Source organism: Lactuca serriola, chromosome 9, assembly GCF_051521515.1.
Source record: "Lactuca serriola cultivar US96UC23 chromosome 9, Lser_US96UC23_V15, whole genome shotgun sequence".
NCBI lineage: Eukaryota > Viridiplantae > Streptophyta > Magnoliopsida > Asterales > Asteraceae > Lactuca > Lactuca serriola.
The window spans coordinates 178334788-178355996 of record NC_136416.1 but is presented as its reverse complement, the minus strand read 5'-3'; the positions used below and the strand labels follow the sequence as shown (position 1 = coordinate 178355996).

Below are 21209 nucleotides of genomic sequence, written 5' to 3'. Positions count from 1 at the left end.
TAACCCTACCTATATTTATTTATTTATTTATTAGGAAGATAAAACATATTATTTCTTGATAAAGATACGACGAATTAGATAGTTAGGCCCAGGTTTATACTTTACTCGTACATCCACTCATTGGCCCACTTAAATAAAATGATTGGATTTTATGGGCTTAGCAAATTTATAAAAACTAAAATAGATATAAAGCAGGGTCGTTATATTATTCATAAAAATAAATTATTTATATCATATCCTATATAGGAATACAAGATGGACAATTGTTTTCATTTCCTTTTAGACTAAACTTATCGATCTATCACGTTAGAAGAAAAATATATAACCAAAAGCGATAATAACATATAAATGCCTAATACAAAATAAATTAAACAAGTTATGACAGCTTAAGATAATCAACTCAACCACATATCACCACAGATAGATTTAAATGAAGAAAAAGTATTTAAAAAAATATTGCTATATAGCTAATTTTACAAACAATTAAAAAAATGAAAACTTTCCTTGAAAACTATGCTAACAAATAATATCTAACCCAAAAATCTAAACTCACGGGATATATATATATATATATATATATATATATATATATATATATATATATATATATATATATATATATATATATATATATATCATTTGACAATCACCTTCCGAACTACAATGAACAAGTGAAAAACTATCCGGTCAAAAAGCTATACGCTGTTCTGGTATGTGTTTAATGACCCACACCCGGACTAGGAACAGACCGCAAAATCCGATCTAGACTAGCTAAATGAAGAACAAAGAGCCTTTCACTTAGCTGAGGTGTGGTTGTGCTAACACTGCCTTCAAGAATAGTACCATGGACCAAATCATCATTGTCCTCTCTATTCAATAGTCTTCTTGCATCTAACAACATTGCAAACCATATTATGATGATCATGGTCACGAACCACAATGTGGGTACTCGAGCCATTTGGTGCAAACAGAAAATTGTATTAGTAGAATGTTTGAGTTAGATTTGTGTAGATATCATATATATAGGCAAGGGTGAAGGTAGTTGGCTAAGTCAAAAGGTTTGGACATTAAGTATTTGTTATTTTGTTGTACAACCGTGTATTCCATAGGATGATAATTGAGACTTTAGAAGACATATGCCGGCAACATGTCTACCAATATGACATAATCCTTCTTTCATTCCTCTTTTTCAACAAATGGATAGTGTAAAAATTATAGGATTTATTTACAAATAGAGGTTTATATTTTATCATTAAAGGGACAAATAAGTAAAATCAAATAAATTAGTTAAGGGTGTTCGTTTTAATGTATTGATTTGATCCGATTCAATCAAATAAATCTAAATTGATTTTAATTTTTCTTAAAAATGATCCAAATAAAGCAAAGTAAATTGATATTTGATCCGAACCAACAAAATTACAATTCAGTTGAATCTGATTTACAATTCGTTTTACAAAAGTAGAAAAGTTTTAAAACATATATAACTTGAATTTAAGTAAACTTATAAAACATACAAAATTATTTTTTTTAGTTGTGCATTAAATTTTGTGAACCACTACTAAAAAAGACGTCTTATAGGCTATATATTTTACAGATAAAAGTACTTTTAAGAAGTACATATTAAGATTTTTATTGGATGTTTTTTTCTATTCCATATAAAAAACAACAAATGATGTATACTAAAAACAAAAAAATATAAATAAATAAATAAATAATTGTTATTCGATTTTATTAGACTATTAGCTTCTTATTTTATAAACCAAAAACAATATGAAATTTAAAATAATAATTCGATTTTTTCATAAATTCATTTCGAATAGTTGAATATCTAAACTAAATAATACATGACTTTTTTTTTTCTAGTTGTAAAATTTGGGAATCAATTATGCAATTACACTATGAGGTTCTTATTTTATACTAAACCAAAAACAATTTGAATCTAAAATAATATATTTGAGGTTTCATACCATTTTATTTGCAGATTATATAATAATTAATAATAACTTATATATCAATTATTTATTAAAATACTAAATAAAATTGTTTGATGAGCTTAGGCTTGTCATGTGTTACTCAAACCGTCTAAACTTATTATTTTTCCTTTCAAGGGACATGTGTGGCCCGTTCCAAAGAAGTTGTGTCTTCACATCAACCAAACATTTTTTCCATTTTTGCTGCACATCTTGTATTATATTGTCAAAATATCCACATCTTGTCGGTTGTAAGTTTTGAAACCATTGCTACTTTATTTAAGAAACTAAATTAATATCAGTTGGGTTAATGCCTTTTAGTTTCTTTCACATATTTTTGTAACAATTTTATAAGAAGCTTAGGTAATTATATATCATCAGTTTATTAAGGCATTTTTAGTCATTCCTTATATAACTTTTATAATGTATAATGTAAGAGTCGAACTCATGATCCTCAGTTAAATTAGCTTATACTTTATATGTGTTTTCTCTTAGCATAATAAATAAATAAATAAATAGTATCATAACTCATACCAATACCATTTATGTATGAATTAGCAAATTTGAATTATGTTTTTTTAACCGGATGTCTTACTAAAGTTGAAATTTGTAGGTTTCCAATTTGAGATCTATTTGATTTCTCATTTGAATTTGATTCTGAAGTGTTTAAATTTCAAGTAATTTAATGATCGTAATTTGAATTATGTTTTATCTATAAATGATTAAACATATAAATAAACACATATAGCTTAAAAATTGAATAGAGGATACTAAAAGTTTGCGTATTTAATGTATACAGCCTAGTAAAATATTTTATTTAATACATCACATTATTATTGTAATTATATAATTTTTAAAATCAAGTTAATATATAATTATATTTATAAAGAAAATTTCTCAAATTTTTACCATATGTTAGAAAATTTAAGGGGTATCACCGGCTACCACCGGAACCTCCTTGGAACCGCCTTTTGATCTTCCGGCTTATCTTTTCTTTACTCCAAATACAAATGGTTGGTTTATCAACTTCAAGCATAAAAACATTCGTCCAAAGTGTTGGGAAGTTGGTTTTAACCAATTTATAAAAGTAGTCTTTTTGTATTTTTGATCATGAAATTTGAACTCTAAACAGTTAATAAAATGAATGAATGGTTATATGTTTGTGTTCTCCTACCTTCGTTTTGATATATTACACGTCTAAAAACAGATTTAATATGAATGAGAAATGAATTCTTAAAGTGAGAGTAACGGAAAAAGTTTATAAGTTTTAGTTCATCCCACATGGGTTGGAGAACCGAAAAAATATGGGTGGGAGTAAGGGTGTTGATTGGGTAAAATTTTCGGGTTTCGGATAATTCGGGTAATTCGGGTCGGGTAATTCGGGTTTTTCATATAAAAAAATTACCCGTTACCCTACCCAAATTAAATTCGGGTACTTCGGGTAATGGGTCGGGTAAGGTAATTCGGGTATTACCCAATTTTTAATTTTTAATTTTTTTAATTTTTTAATGGCACCTAAAATTAAATGTAATGAAATAAGTATGTCGTGCTAAACTTTGAACATTGAGATTTTTTACTCAATAATATTTGAGATATCAAGTATTCTTTCCAAACTTTCGATCTTGGGTTGAATTCTTTATTTATTTATTTTTTCTATTTTTCTTGTGGAACTTGATCATTGATTGGGTTGTCAACTTCAATCGTCTCATCTTCTACTTCAATATAGTCGTCCATTGGTGACGAATACCAACGAAGAGCGGACGAGGTATGAGGGTTTTTTGACGTGGGGAAAATAGAACGAGCCTCAACGAGGGAAATTGAGATTTGGGAATTGGGTCGGTTAGATAAACTCATAAAGGGACATTATTTCTTATATATATTTCGGGTAATCGGGTATACCCGAAACCCAAACAACTTACCCTTTACCCAACCCAAAAAAAATTCGGGTTACCCACTTACCCGAAAAAATTAACCCGATACCCGATTTATCCGACCCGATTTACCCGTTACCCGAAAATCGGGTGGGTAACTCGGGTAACGGGTATTTTTGACAGGGATAGGTGGGAGATCGGAAAGAAAGTGTGATACATAAATACAAAGACTTCCATTGTAAATTGCTAGAGTACATTCCAGAATAGTTTAACAACCTTTTTGCAAATATTTCTTTGCACATTTTAATTAAGAGTCAAATTTAAATTCGTATTAATGATACTATTAAACATCATTTCAGTTACAATTTAGGTGTTTAATTCTACCATTAAAGTGGTGGTTATGGCTTGCTATATAAATATAGTTAGTCCACATCATTAAAGGTTATTGAAAAAACTCTCATCCTCTCTTTTGTTATTGTCTTTTTCTTGCAGTTGGAAAGATCTAATCCGTACCTACTATATGCTCGAGTTGTTTCAAGGAACCTCGTCAAACTGTTGTATCTTACAAAACAAACACCTGATAGATGAAAATTTTGTTTTAAGAACACTGTGTTAAAGACATGTCTCAATATTTTTTTGTTTTCTTCTTTGTTTTCGTAACTTTCCGTAATACTATTCATATACAAAGAAACAAAAATAATGGAGGGGGAAAGTGTGGTTGTGGCATTAAAGCCTGCTTCTTGATTTCATGGATTGTCAAGAAAGTTTACGGGATGCCCAAATTTTAAAATGTAGTTCAACATCAATGTAACGTCCTATTTTTCGTTTAATTATTTAAAAAAAAATAATAAATACTACGAATAATTATAAAATTTATGATAAAATTTTAAAGTTAGATAAGTGAACTAAATGAATAAAAAGGGATAATGACTTAAAAGAGTAATATATTTTTTAATTTGTACACATTTGGTTACTAAGTTTTTTTTTTGTCCATATTTACTCATTCAACTTGCTAAACCGTACACATTCAGTCCTTATGACCGGTTACTCTAGGTTAGCCGAAAAAAAATGACTTAATAGGGTAATATATTTCTCATTCTGTACACATTTAGTCCTTAATATTTTTGTATATATTTAGTCCTTAATATTTTTTTGTTTCAAAATAAGTCATTTTTGTTTTTGTACACATTCAGTACCTATAAATGATTTATTTAGGTTTTTCTCATGACATCTTACGTAAGACAATCATTGATGAAGTGTGTTGGGCTGTGGATATTTATGTGTAATGTCTCGTTTTAACGGAAAAAAATTTTCATTTTTAAATAAGGCAAAACCACCTAATTATAAATCCATTATTAAGAAAAAGCGTTTATTCCAAAATACATTTATCAAAAATCAGAGTGATATAAGAAATGTGGAATCCTCAATATTGTTGATGAGTGTATATAGTCATGCATTCTCTTTCCCACGACCAACGATAGAACCTGAAAACATAAACAACTGGGTAAACACAAAGTTTAGTAAGTTTCCCCCAAACTACCCGATACAACAAACGTATTATCATCCATAACGGACCCACACTCATCAGAATGGAATGGCCCAATCAGTCATCGGACTGGAACACCAACATGCAACCGGTCCAATCAGTCATCAGACTGGAATACCCAGGGTTTGTTGGCATGCCGCTTTAACCCAACCGCTCTTCTCGAGTCTCCATGCCTATAGCTTATAGCCAACCCGCACCAGGTATCTTGGCCTACAACATATAGCAGGATCACCTTAACCTATCCCACATAAGATGTCGTGAGAAAATCTAAACAAATCATTCATAAATACTGAATTAAAACAAAAACAAAAATGACTTACTTTGCAATAAAAAAATATTAAGGACTAAATATGTACAAAAATATTAAGGACTAAATTGGTACAAAGTGAGAAATATATTACCCTATTAAGTCATTTTTATCGGCTAACCTGGAGTAGCCGGTCATATGGACTAAATGTGTACAGTTTAACAAGTTGAAAGGGGTAAATATGGACGGAAAAAAAACTCAGTGACTAAATGTGTACAAATCGAAAAATATATTACCCTTTTAAGTCATTATCCCGAATAAAAATCATTATATAAAATTAAAGAGATTAATTAATAATTAATAGCAACTAAAGAATTAGTAATAAAAAATAAAAAATAAAAATGAAAAATAATGAAAAAGTAATTAAAAATGATAAAATTAATAAATATTAATAATAATAAGACAAAACTTCAAAAATGGTCCCTGTGGTTTCCGAAAATATCAAGTTTAGTCCCTAAGTTCAAAAAACCTCACAGATGGTCCCTGTGGTTTCAAAACTTTTAACAAATGGTCCTTTTCGCTAACTCCGTTAGCTTTTGACCGTTAAGTGAAGGGCATTTCTGTCTTTTCACTATTACAAGGACCAGTTTTGAAGTTTTGCCCTTATTTAAAAAAAAAAGAAAAAAATTATTAATTAATATAGAAAATGTCTCCCTCTCTCTCTTTCTCTCTCTCTCTCTCTCTCTCTCTCTCTGATTCCATTCGCATCTTCACTTGCTTCCACGAACAATCAAAATCCATAGATTGATCATCAATTCCAGACATAAGTTCACATTCTGATGCAGAAGAACCGCTGTTTGACAGACCAGTGAGACTGCAAGTACGGTCTAACTGCTGGGGAATTAGATCTTGAATAGCGGGTTTTGATTTCATGAGCAGCCAATCGATAGTATTGCTGGCCTTATCGAACCCAAGCATATCTTGTGTGACAACCCAAAATTTCCATTCTGTACAAACTATATCACTTCAATAGAAGTTATAGCAGTCACAGTTAATTTTCAGACTTTTCGCGTAAGTTTGAGTAATTCAGGGTTTACACTTCAGGAAATATCAGGAGAGTGGGTGCACTAGGGTTTTGTGCAACACTGTTATTCCAACAATCTATTATATTAGAGATCATTACAGGAATAAAAATACTTTCTGCCAAAAATATCTCAGGACTATAAATAGAATTCTGAACCAAATTCATTCATTACTCACATTTCCAACTAGAGAAAAGCCATTTTCTCTCTCACGGATCTTCGGGTTTTTATCCCAAATCGTGAGTACCTCTTTCTAGTAATGTTAGAAAGCTTTATATGTGTTTATAACATGATTTAGAAGGCTAAATCACTAGATCTAGGAGTTTACTCCCCAAGGTGTTCTTGGGCGGTAAACTCCCGAAACAAAGCCGAGACCGACCCTTGTGTTATGCAACTGCCTTAGACTCATATGTATGTGTGTTAGGGACAAGAAAACAACCAAGAATCACCCAAGTTTGGGAGTTCACGGCCCAAGAGTTTCTTAGGCCGTAAACTCCCTTTTCAAACTCAAAATGGTGCTTTTAAGGCACCTAAAGCTTAGGACTTTTATCTAGACTTGTTCCCATTTAATCTAAGGCATTATGCACATCAAAATCACTTATCAAAGTGAGTTTATGGCCAAGACTTTGTTCTTGGGCCGTAAACATGAAAGAAGGGCACCAAAGTGTGCCTAATGTCTTCATATGCTTGGAATAAAAGCCTAGAACTTATACCACCTATGCTTGAGGCTTGAAATCAACAAGAACACCATTCCAAGGGAGTTTACGGCCGTAAACTCCAAAGGAAATGGCCTTAGGGCCGTAAACTCCTAAATGGAGTGTTTCTAGACCTTAAACCCTTCCAAGAATTTAACCACCAAGTTGGAATAATTCTAGGAATCATTTGGAACTTCAAAACACACAAAACACCCATGGTTGGGAGTTTACGGCCGTAAACTCAAGAGTTTACAACCGTAAACTCCATGTGTGTTAGTATATGAGGAGTAAACTCATATATGGGGTCCTTTGGAACCCTAAACACAAGTACCTTGTCCCACAATAGCTTAGATGCAATCCTTAGGGCTTAAAACACTTATATAAAGTGTTTATTATGTCTAGGATGTCTTAACATTATCAATTAGTGATTTGAGACTAATTGAGTGCATATATGTGTGATTATATGTTCATTAGGATCGTAGTGTGTGTACAAGTCCTCGCTTGACACCTAGCAATCCTATACCGTTCAGTTCATCCCAATCACCAACTACAGGTGAGTTCATACCCCTAATCAATGTTTTAAATGATTTTAAATGCTTTAAAGGGGGGGGGGGGGAATACAAGTAGAAACAAACATGTTATTATATCATTGATATGTATTTTATAACTGTGTTTGTCATTTAATAGATTTCACATACTACAAAATGTGATGCATGAAATAGTTTTAAATCTTAAAAACACATTGTTATCAAATGTTTTACCTTTGAAATGCTTATTAAAATGACATCAAGTCATTGTTAATTATTGTTCAAAACCCATAAGATGTCTTACAAAACCATTTTACATTCTTGAACTAAACTATGCATGTACACTTATATTCTTATATATGTATTGATGTTATAGTTTACAACTTTCATTTAGTTTCTCACACCCTTGAGTAGTAAGAGTGTATAAACCTACTTGAACAACCAATTACCTTCCAGTAAATTATCATAGGCATAATTTGGAGATATCAAACATAATTCCTATTACAAGGAATCACACGAGAGTCAGTTCATTCATGACTGTATACCAGTACATTACCTGATACATGAGTACATTTACATTTTATTACATGATACATGAGTACGTTTACATATACTTACATGATACATGAACACGCTTACATGAACGCATTACATGAGTACCTTTACATAGATACACTTAACTGTGTATATTAACATGAACACTTGTATCTCAAATTGCGAGGATGATTTATTAGTACCTTCTGTGTAAATCTTCCTGCATATCCCTAGTACCTCGGGATATCTAGACAGGACCCTATCCCTAGTACCTCGGGATACCTAGATGGGCCCCTATCCCTAGTACCTCGGGATATATGGACGAGACTAACCATTCCGGAACCCATCTTTTAGCAACAGTGGGTGATGACCATCTATGGATGTCTACGGTTATTACTTATACTAGGAGTACCTTTACAGGGACTAACCCTTCCTCCGCCCTACTGCTGCTACAGAGGACAATTGGACAATCTTCAGATGTTCATTAGGTTATATAGGTTGTGTTAGCCCTATTACCTCGGGATAACAGTTATATACGTCGTGTTAGCCCTAGTACCTCGGGATAACACTTACATTAGTACTTTTTCCTGTTTACTTTATTTTGTGATACTTTCACATAAACGATGAGTTAGACTAAGTACTTTTAGTACTAGTCAATAGAAAGGAAAAACTATCATTTTACTAACAAAACATTCGGGTCTTGGTAGAAGACTACATTGTCATAACAAAACATTCGGGTCTTGGTAGAAGACTACATCTCAAACTGATAGAAGATAAGGGATTTTCTAGGGCTTTTCATACTTACATCATCATTTTCATTTAAAGGTTTACATGACTTTTAAAACAGCTTTTGGTAAGCAAGACAAAGACACTTAAATACTTATGAATTCACCAGCTTTAAAGCTGATACTCTCTTTCAAAATAACTTGTATTATCAGGTCATCAGTAGACAGGTACGGTGGCCAGGTTTTAAGAAGACGGAGCAGACAAGTCTCGTCTTTTATTTTGATTGTATATTTTGGTGTCTTACTACAATGAAAGAACACACATGTATTCAAACTTTACTTATAATGCAATGGATGATGTTGTTGCTTGTTTGTTATATTACACTGTTGTGATATTGTACATGACGTCCTCCACCCCTGAACGTTTCCGCCGGTCGTGGTTTTGGGGTGTGACAGATTGGTATCAGAGCATTGTTTATAGTGAATATAGTATATCAACCCATAAAAGATATACTAACTATAAATACATCGGGATTAAAACACTCTGTCTCAGAGTTATACTTTTAAATAATAAAATATTTAAGTAAGTATACGTGCATGCATTCATACTAAAATCAGTGTCACAATGACAAGAACAAAAGTATTACGATTGTTGAATATCACAAGTAAGCCTGGGGATATATGGTCAGTCTTGGGAATGGCATAGCCTGATCAACTATGCTGGTCCGAGGAGTAATTAGCATATGCCCAAGAATGGTTGTGATATGGCAACAAGTCTAAAAACTTACCAACACAACCATAAAGAAATACCATAGGGGTATTTGGTCTTACTGTAATTATCTTAGTCAGTTCGTCTATTTAGCTATTTCTTATATCCATTTTCTCACGTAGATTAAAATGGCTGGATTTCACCATGGCGATCCGTACTTCCCAAACCAAGGCAATGCTGGTTGGCTAGAGGCAGAACCAGAAGATGATCACCCAATCCCTTTGGATGATCACCATGCTGAGGGTTTTTCCGATAGTTCTGACTCGGAGCCTGAAGTCAACAACCTACCCCCAAATGCTCAAAACCCAAACCTGAACCCCCGTCCCGCATTTCAAGGACCCACACCTCTGTGGGCCACGAACTTGAATACATGGAGTCATGAACAGGGTCAACCCATTCCCTACAATGGAGATCGAAGTTTCTACAACCTCACTGAAGGAGGTTCTGCTGATAGAGTCCTACCAATCATGGTGCGTAGGATTTCTCGGAACACAATAATGGCTCAGGCGACTATCAATCAAGTCTTGGAAGTTGACGCCAACTCTGGTGTTAACACTGTCCACATTCGCCAACTAGAGTCTGCTCATGAAAGGACTCTGGTCCGCAATGCAAATCTGCAGAGGGAACTTACTGAAACCCAAGCTGAAGTTAGAGAACTTCGAGCTCAGCAAGCAAGGTCGGACAGGCGTATAAGGGACATTGAACGTCTACTGTCGGGATCGAGGACTCATGCTAGCAGTTCTCGTCGCCGATAGAATATCGTCAACTCATCTTTTAGATATAACCTAGTTTATGTAAAACTTTGGTCTAATTTCTTGTCTTTATAAATCTTAGACCTGTTAGGTCTTGATCTAATCTTAGTTCTGTCAAAATTTTCCATCTTGGTTGATGTAAGGCCTACTTCTAGGCCATTTTTCCCAAACTTGTTACATCTATAATTCCAGTATTATTGACAGATATCTAATCTTATGGAAATTATTATCCAAATGCTATCTTCTTCATTTAGTCATACTATTCCTTCTGTTGTTGGGCTATGAGGATTTAGTCCATGAGGCACATTCATTAATCATTTATTCTTATACATGTCGTCATCTTTTAAACGTACAGTTAAAGATGCCGCCACGCAGGAACCCAAGGCGAAACCCAAACAACGAAGCACCAATACCACCACCTCCACCACCACCTGTACCTCTTCAACCACCTAATCCGTTCGATGCCAACATGTTCTAGGCAGCTTTCACAGCAGCAGTTGCAGCCGCTGTGTCAGCAATCAACGCTCCTGCCCCTAGTGGATCAGGAACAGGTGCACCACCCTCGAACCACGGCGAAAGCCATGGACACCCTCGGGAATGCACCTACAAGGACTTCACTAACGCCAAACCCCGCAGCTTCAATGTAACTGGGGGTGTTATGGTGTTGAGACAATGGATTGAAAAGATGGAATCTGTCTTTGAAATCTATGCTTGCCAGGAGGGCAACAAGGTCAAGTTTGCGGCTTGTACCTTCTCTGACAGAGCACTAACATGGTGGAACAACCATGTTAACTATCTGACCTTGGTGGTGGCGTATTCCATCAGTTGGGAAAAGTTGAAAGACATGCTGATGAAAGAATACTGTCCTCGAGGTGAAATACAAAAACTCGAGCAAGAATTATGGGGTCTACAAATGGTTGGATCTGACATCACGACCTACACAAATAGGTTCTGTGATCTGGCAAAATTATGCCCTGACATGGTTTCTCTCCAGAGCAAAAAGATAGAGAGAGATATATATGGGGACTGTCGCCTCAGATCCAGTCAAGTGTGATCGCTTCCAGGTCTATTACCTTTGATAGCGCCAAGGAACTGGCACAATCTCTCATCGATCACCGGAAACCTCAGAACCCAACAATCCCTACACCCGTACCACAGAAGTCCAACCCCGACTACAACAAGAAGGGGTGAAATAAGAGGAAAAGAGGGGCTTCGCAAGGATCCTCCAATAAACAACTTGTGGCGATCAATGCTACCACAGTGACTCCTGTTGTCCCTGCGAACCCCTAACCAGCAAAAACTTATGCTGGAACTCTTCCGAAGTGCAACAAATGCAACTTCCACCACCACGGACCTTGCAAGAAGATGTTCTGCTCTAACTGCAACAGGAAGGGGCACACTGCCCGTTTCTGCAAGGCTCCAACAGCTCAAGCCGCCCAGGTTCCTAACGCCGGTATGGGCCAAACTTGCTACGGTTGTGGCGAAGTGGGCCACTACAAGAGGAACTGCCCTAAAGCAGGAATGGCTGGAGGGGTAGGAAGAGTTATGGCCCTAGGCCACGAGGAAGCAGTAGCTGATCCTACGATAGTTACTGGTACGTTCCTCCTCGATAACTCATATGCTTGCATACTTTTCGATAGTGGAGCCGAGAAAAGTTTTGTAAGTCACAAATTTGCACACCCGCTTAAACAAAAACCATGTGCATTAGATAGTTCATTCATGTTAGATATGGCTAACGGGAAAATAGAGAGTACAAACTGCATATACGTAGGTTGTACCTTAACTTTAGATGGCCATACTTTCAAGATAGATCTCATGCCAGTCCCAATTAAATGTTTCGACGTTATCATCGGTATGGACTGGTTGAGTCTTCTTCGCGCCGACGTTATGTGCTTCGAAAAGCAGTTCGTCTTAACCTTCCTAACAACAAAACTTTAATTATCTACGGCGATAAACCTAGTACGAGCCTTCGCATCATTTCGTGCATTCAAGCCCAGAAGTGCTTGCGGAAGGAGTACCATGCATTTCTCGCACACGTCGTCGATACCAGTCAAGAACTGAAAGACATTCAGAACATCCCAGAAGTATGTGACTTTCCCGACATATTCCCAGAAGAACTTCCCGGTTTACCACCACAACGCCAAGTCGAGTTCAGAATCGACTTAGTGCCAGGGGCTACCCCCGTAGCCAAATCTCCTTATCGTCTGGCACCGGCTGAAATGCAGGAACTTTCCAGTCAACTTAACGAACTTCTCAAGAAGGGATTCATTCGACCAAGCTTCTCACCCTGGGGAGCACCGGTCTTGTTCGTCAAGAAGAAAGATGGATTGTTTCGTATGTGCATCGACCATAGAGAACTCAACAAACTTACCATTAAAAATCGTTATCCCTTGCCCCGCATTGACAATTTATTTGATCAACTTCAAGGAGCCAACTACTTCTCGAAGATAGATCTGCGATCTGGATATCACCAACTACGAGTGTTAGAGGAGGATGTTCCCAAGACAGCCTTCTGAACTCGTTACGGGCACTACGAGTTTGTAGTGATGCCGTTCGGATTAACTAACGCGCCCGTAGTATTCATGGATCTGATGAATAGGGTGTGTCGTCCTTACTTGGATCAGTTCGTCATCATCTTCATTGATGACATACTCATCTACTCTCGAAGTAAGGAGGAACATAGCCAACATCTTCGTAAAATCTTAGAAACATTGCGATCGGAGAAGCTCTACGCGAAGTTCTCTAAGTGCAAATTTTGGATTCGGCGAGTCGAATTTTTGGGCCATGTTGTTAGCGAAGAAGGTATACACGTGGACCGTTCCAAAATTAAGGCCATCGAGAACTGGTCAGCACCAAAGACACCTACTGAAATTCGTCAATTTCTAGGTCTCGCTGGCTACTATTGCAGGTTCATTCAGAACTTCTCCCGCATAGCAAAACCTCTTACAACACTAACCCAGAAGGGCGTAGCCTTTGACTGGGAAGAGAAACAAGAAAGAGCGTTCCAAACGCTCAAACGAGCCTTGTGCACCGCACTAATACTGTCCCTCCCCGAAGGGATAGAAGACTTCGTGGTCTATTGCGATGCATCAAACCAAGGGCTCGGATGTGTTCTGATGCAGCGAGGTAAAGTCATAGCCTATGCCTCGAGACAGCTGAAGACACATGAGGTTAACTACACAACCCACGATCTTGAGCTAGGAGCAGTTGTGTTTGCTCTGAAGATCTGGCGACATTACCTGTACGGTACCAAAAGCACGATCTTTACAGACCATAAGAGTCTGCAACACATTTTCGACCAAAAGGAGCTCAACATGAGACAACGACGGTGGGTCGAGCTACTCAGTGATTACGAGTGCGAAATTCGTTATCATCCGGGTAAAGCCAATGTAGTAGCCGACGCCCTAAGTCGGAAAGAATATACTGGTCGTAGAGTCAGATCTTTGACTCTAACTATCCATTCGCACTTGTCCACGCAAATAAAGGAGGCTCAGCTCAACGCTTTGAAACCTGAAAACGTGGCTGGTGAATCCCTTAGAGGGATGGATAAGAACTTGGAAGTCAAGGGTGGCGGAGCCTTATATCTCATGGGTCAGATGTGGACACCGAAACACGGTGGCCTCAGAGACTTGGTCATGACCGAAGCTCACAACACTCATTATTCCGTCTACCCAGGTTCAGATAAGATGTATCTGGATCTTAAAAAGTTATACTGGTGGCCTAACATGAAAGCAGATATGGCTACCTTCGTGAGTAAATGCCTTACTTGCGCAAAGGTCAAGGTCGAATACCAGAAACCCTCCGGTCTTCTACAACAACCGGAGATACCAGAATGGAAGTGGGAGCGGATCACTATGGACTTCATAACCAAGTTGCCCAAGACGACGGGTGGACTTGATTCCATATGGGTCATCGTCGATAGACTGACCAAGTCTGCACACTTCCTACCGATCAAAGAAACAGACAAGATGGAGAAACTTACCAGAACTTACATTAGGGAGATTGTAAGGCTGCACGGTGTTCCTTTATCTATCATCTCGGACCGAGATAGTAGATTCACTTCGAGGTTCTGGCAGTCATTACAAAGTTCCCTAGGAACTAGGCTGGACATGAGTACATCCTACCATCCACAGACCGACGGGCAAAGTGAGAGGACTATCGAAACCTTAGAAAATATGTTGCGTGCCTGTGTGATTGACTTTGGAAAAGCTTGGGATACTCATTTACCCCTTGTTGAATTTTCCTACAACAACAGTTATCATACGAGCATAAAGGCAGCTCCATTCGAGGCCCTCTATGGCCGAAAGTGCAGATCCCCTCTGTGCTGGGCTGAAGTGGGTGATACCCAGATAGCTAAGGGACGAGTTCCCGAAAGCACTCTCACGGGTCCGGAGATCATTCGGGAAACGACAGAGAAGATCATTCAAATTCGTGAACGGTTGAAAGCCTCTAGAGACCAACAGAAAAGCTACGCTGACAAGCGTAGGAAACCATTAGAGTTCCAGGTGGGCGACCGAGTCCTACTGAAGGTCTCACCCTGGAAGGGCTTGATACGCTTTGGAAAGCGTGGGAAGCTCAATCCAAGATACATAGGGCCTTTCGAGATTCTTACAAGAATCAGCCCTGTGGCTTACAAGCTCAATCTACCGCAAGAACTCTGTAACGTACATCCTACCTTCCACGTGTCAAACTTGAAAAAGTGTCTATCCGAGGAGACTCTTGTTATTCCACTCGACGAGATCGAGATCAACGAGAGCCTCAACTTCATGGAGAAACCAGTAAAGATCATGGACTAAGAGGTCAAGCAAACAAAGCAGATCCGTATCCCGATAGTGAAGGTGCGCTGGAACGCAAAGCGTGGACCGGAATTCAATTGGGAACGTGAGGATCAGATGAAACTGAAATACCCTCACCTCTTCGCTTAGTTATTTGTAATTTCTTATTTGCTTAAATTCTAATTTCGGGACGAAAATCCTTCTAATGGGGGGATGATGTGACAACCCGAAATTTCCATTCTGTACAAACTATATCACTTCAATAGAAGTTATAGCAGTCACAGTTAATTTTCAGACTTTTCGCGTAAGTTTGACTAATTCAGGGTTTACACTTCAGGAAATATCAGGAGAGTGGGTGCACTAGGGTTTTGTGCAAAACTGTTATTCCAACACTCTATTATATTAGAGATCATTACAGGAATAAAAATACTTTCTGCCAAAAATATCTCAGGACTATAAATAGAATTCTGAACCAAATTCATTCATTATTCACATTTCCAACTAGAGAAAAGCCATTTTCTCTCTCACGGATCTTCGGGTTTTTATCCCAAATCGTGAGTACCTCTTTCTAGTAATGTTAGAAAGCTTTATATGTGTTTATAACATGATTTAGAAGGCTAAATCACTAGATCTAGGAGTTTACTCCCCAAGGTGTTCTTGGGCGGTAAACTCCCGAAACAAAGCCGAGACCGACCCTTGTGTTATGCAACTGCCTTAGACTCATATGTATGTGTGTTAGGGACAAGAAAACAACCAAGAATCACCCAAGTTTGGGAGTTCACGGCCCAAGAGTTTCTTAGGCCGTAAACTCCCTTTTCAAACTCAAAATGGTGCTTTTAAGGCACCTAAAGCTTAGGACTTTTATCTAGACTTGTTCCCATTTAATCTAAGGCCTTAAGCACATCAAAATCACTTATCAAAGTGAGTTTACGGCCAAGACTTTGTTCTTGGGCCGTAAACATGAAAGAAGGGCACCAAAGTGTGCCTAATGTCTTCATATGCTTGGAATAAAAGCCTAGAACTTATACCACCTATGCTTGAGGCTTGAAATCAACAAGAACACCATTCCAAGGGAGTTTACGGCCGTAAACTCCAAAGGAAATGGCCTTAGGGCCGTAAACTCCTAAATGGAGTGTTTCTAGACCTTAAACCCTTCCAAGAATTTAACCACCAAGTTGGAATAATTCTAGGAATCATTTGGAACTTCAAAACACACAAAACACCCATGGTTGGGAGTTTACGGCCGTAAAATCAAGAGTTTACAACCGTAAACTCCATGTGTGTTAGTATATGAGGAGTAAACTCATATATGGGGTCCTTTGGAACCCTAAACACAAGTACCTTGTCCCACAATAGCTTAGATGCAATCCTTAGGGCTTAAAACACTTATATAAAGTGTTTATTATGTCTAGGATTTCTTAACATTATCAATTAGTGATTTGAGACTAATTGAGTGCATGTGTGATTATATGTTCATTAGGATCGTAGTGTGTGTACAAGTCCTCGCTTGACACCTAGCAATCCTATACCGTTCAGTTCATCCCAATCACCAACTACAGGTGAGTTCATACCCCTAATCAATGTTTTAAATGATTTTAAATGCTTTAAAGGGGGGGGGGGGGGAATACAAGTAGAAACAAACATGTTATTATATCATTGATATGTATTTTATAACTGTGTTTGTCATTTAACAGATTTCACATACTACAAAATGTGATGCATGAAATGGTTTTAAATCTTAAAAACACATTGTTATCAAATGTTTTACCTTTGAAATGCTTATTAAAATGACATCAAGTCATTGTTAATTATTGTTCAAAACCCATAAGATGTCTTACAAAACCATTTTACATTCTTGAACTAAACTATGCATGTACACTTATATTCTTATATATGTATTGATGTTATAGTTTACAACTTTCATTTAGTTTCTCACACCCTTGAGTAGTAAGAGTGTATAAACCTACTTGAACAACCAATTACCTTCCAGTAAATTATCATAGGCATAATTTGGAGATATCAAACATAATTCCTATTACAAGGAATCACACGAGAGTCAGTTCATTCATGACTGTATACCAGTACATTACCTGATACATGAGTACATTTACATTTTATTACATGATACATGAGTACGTTTACATATACTTACATGATACATGAACACACTTACATGAACGCATTACATGAGTACCTTTACATAGATACACTTAACTGTGTATATTAACATGAACACTTGTATCTTAAATTGCGAGGATGATTTATTAGTACCTTCTGTGTAAATCTTCCTGCATATCCCTAGTACCTCGGGATATCTAGACAGGACCCTATCCCTAGTACCTCGGGATACCTAGATGGGCCCCTATCCCTAGTACCTCGGGATATATGGACGGGACTAACCATTCCAGAACCCATCTGTTAGCAACAGTGGGTGATGAACATCTACGGATGCCTACGATTATTACTTATACTAGGAGTACCTTTACAGGGACTAACCCTTCCTCCGCCCTACTGCTGCTACAGAGGACAATTGGACAATCTTCGGATGTTCATTAGGTTATATAGGTTGTGTTAGCCCTATTACCTCGGGATAACAGTTATATACGTCATGTTAGCCCTAGTACCTCGGGATAACACTTACATTAGTACTTTTTCCTGTTTACTTTATTTTGTGATACTTTCACATAAACGATGAGTTAGACTAAGTACTTTTAGTACTAGTCAATAGAAAGGAAAAACTATCATTTTACTAACAAAACATTCGGGTCTTGGTAGAAGACTACATTGTCATAACAAAACATTCGGGTCTTGGTAGAAGACTACATCTCAAACTGATAGAAGATAAGGGATTTTCTATGGCTTTTCATACTTACATCATCATTTTCATTTAAAGGTTTACATGACTTTTAAAACAGCTTTTGGTAAGCAAGACAACGACACTTAAATACTTATGAATTCACCAGCTTTAAAGCTGATACTCTCTTTCAAAATAACTTGTATTCTCAGGTCATCAGTACACAGGTACGGTGGCCAGGTTTTGAGAAGACGGAGCAGACAAGTCTTGTCTTTTATTTTGATTGTATATTTTGGTGTCTTACTACAATGAAAGAACACACATGTATTCAAAATTTACTTATAATGCAATGGATGATGTTGTTGCTTGTTTATTATATTACACTGTTGTGATACTGTAAATGACGTCCTCCACCCCTGAACGTTTCTGCCGTTCGTGGTTTTGGGGTGTGACATCTTGCAACCTGAAGAACCTCTTTGCTACATCAAGAGACAATCTCATCCTTCGGTCCCTGGGGCCTTGAGATCAAGCTTTCGGAAACGTCCTACTTGGATTTTCAACTTCACCAGCTAATGTACTTGCTTTATCCCAATAATTCAAGTTCCAAAACATGCTATTGAAGTAACCCCTCCATTGAACTTTCTTGAAATCCAAAGTTATCCATCTTTTAGGCCTGATTTTGGGGATTGAAAGAATACCCATGACTGCAAATGGAAGGAGTGAGAAAGAAGCAAGAAGAACAGCAGAAAATCCGAAAATGTGAAGACCTCTGTAGTTCAGATGAGTTAATAAGATAGTAATTGCTAAAGGTTTGGAATTCTAGTGTGTAATTGATCGAAGATTAGGAGTGATTGCTTCAAGTAATCGAGAAATAATACAGGGTAAAGTGCGTTATCCATAACCCCAGTAAACCATTTCCAAAACCCTTCTTGGAAACCCCAAAAAGGGCTGAACGCCGATGATATCCAGATGACATAACCGTCGTTTTCAGGGAAGCTTGTGGCGAGTTTGGCTGTGATTAGTGCTTTTGGGATGCTCCAGAAAATGGGGAAAATTAAGAACCCTAGTAATGAAAGTAAAGCTCCGCCTGCAGATTTGACTGAATCTTCTACACCAAATGGAACCCCGGAAACTTCGTAGAAAATTAGGGCGATTAGAGGTAGTAAAGTTAGTTTAGGGTTTGATTTCTTATCTGTGGTGTTCTTCTGATCATTGCTCAAGATCGTCTGTTTGTTTCCCTCCACACCCATGAAGTTTGACGATCGAAAGCTTGATCTTATGGCATATTAAGTTATCACCATGGCCATGATTGAGAAGTCGATGGAATAAATGGGATTAGTATGAAAGATTTTATGAATTGGATTTTGATTGTTCGAGGAAGCAAGTGAAGATGTGAATGGAATCAGAGAGAGAGAGAGAGAGACCTTTTCTATATTAAATAATTTTTTTTTCTTTTTTTTAAATAAGCGCAAAACTTAAAAAATGGTCCCTGTAATAGTGAAAAGACAGAAATGCTCTTCACTTAACGGTCAAAACCTAACGGAGTTAGCAAAAGGACCATAAGTTAAAAGTTTTGAAACCATAGGGACCATCTGTGAGGTTTTTTGAACTTAGGGACTAACCTTGATATTTTTGGAAACCATAGATACCATTTTTGAAGTTTTGTCTAATAATAAATTTGAAATAAGTATTCAACGAAGTATAATATAGACTAGTCACTAAAAGGGGCGGTTTGTAAACCTCAGATTGTAAGGCCTTTTGTTTTAAGGGTAGATTTTGTTATTTTGGAAAAGTAAGGGGTCTAAGTGAAAAATCAAAATTGGTTGCAACGAAATATAACAGGAGAGACTTCGCCTCATTCTCCTTTTTGTTTTAAGGGTAGATTTTGTCATTTTGGAGGAGATTTTTGTTGTATCTTTGTCATTAGAATCTCACCGAAAATGGAGGACTAGTGGTGGAGGCCTAGAAGGAAGAACTTCTTGCTTTGAAGCCTTGGAGTTGGGTAAAATCATTTCTTCTTAAAGCTTTTCTTTGTTTCTTCTTGAAACACCACACACCACACATAACCACCACTACTCACCACCACCACTGCTGGTTGTATTCGCTTTGAGAAAAACACCCCACCACCAACTTGACTATATACGAGGTAGTGAGGTCATTTATCTTGGAAGTTCTTGCTAGATTGTTCTTATATCTATTACTTGAATGGAATCGATGAAGATTTATGAGGATTAATCAAAGACGGACCTTACCGTATCGAGGACTACTTGAATATTTTTCGGTTACTATTTCTTCTCATTTTTGATCGATTCTTCCTTCTGATTGATCTCCGTTGTTCATTTAGTTCGTATAACTTTGATTGTTTTACCGCGATCATTATTTTTTATATTATTTGATTGATTGATCTTGATTTTGTTGATTGTTTCAAAATGCTTGGAGAAACTTCTCAAAGCTCGAATGAAATTTCGTCAGATGATCCATATTTTCTTCATCACTCCGATAATCCTGGAACTCTTCTTATCAATCAACAACTTACTTTTGACAATTATGCATCATGGTCTTGATCTATGACAATTGCTCTTTTAGTAAAGAACAAATTTGATATTTTTACGAGGGATCTTCCTCAAGCTCCCGTTATTGATGCAATTCATTTTAAAGCTTGGAATCATAACAACAACATAGTAATTTCCTGGATCTTAAAATCTGCTTTTAAAGAAATTTATGCTTCTGCCATCTATTTGAAAATTGTATATGTGATTTGGAGAGAGCTCAAAGCAATGTTTCAACAGAGTAATGGACCTTGAATCTTCCAAATTAAACGTGATTTGATGAATATTGTACAAGGTCAAGACTTTGTAAGTACGTATTTCAGAAAAATTTAAGTGCTTTGGGAAGAATTATCAAATTTCAATGCTCGTTGTA

At 36.8% G+C, this 21209-nt stretch overlaps 1 pseudogene; it reads right to left on the bottom strand.

The window, feature by feature from the left end:
- Nucleotides 1-18812: 18812 nt before the first annotated feature.
- Nucleotides 18813-19537, bottom strand: LOC145076333 (putative polyamine transporter At3g19553 pseudogene; annotated as a pseudogene).
- Nucleotides 19538-21209: the final 1672 nt, after the last annotated feature.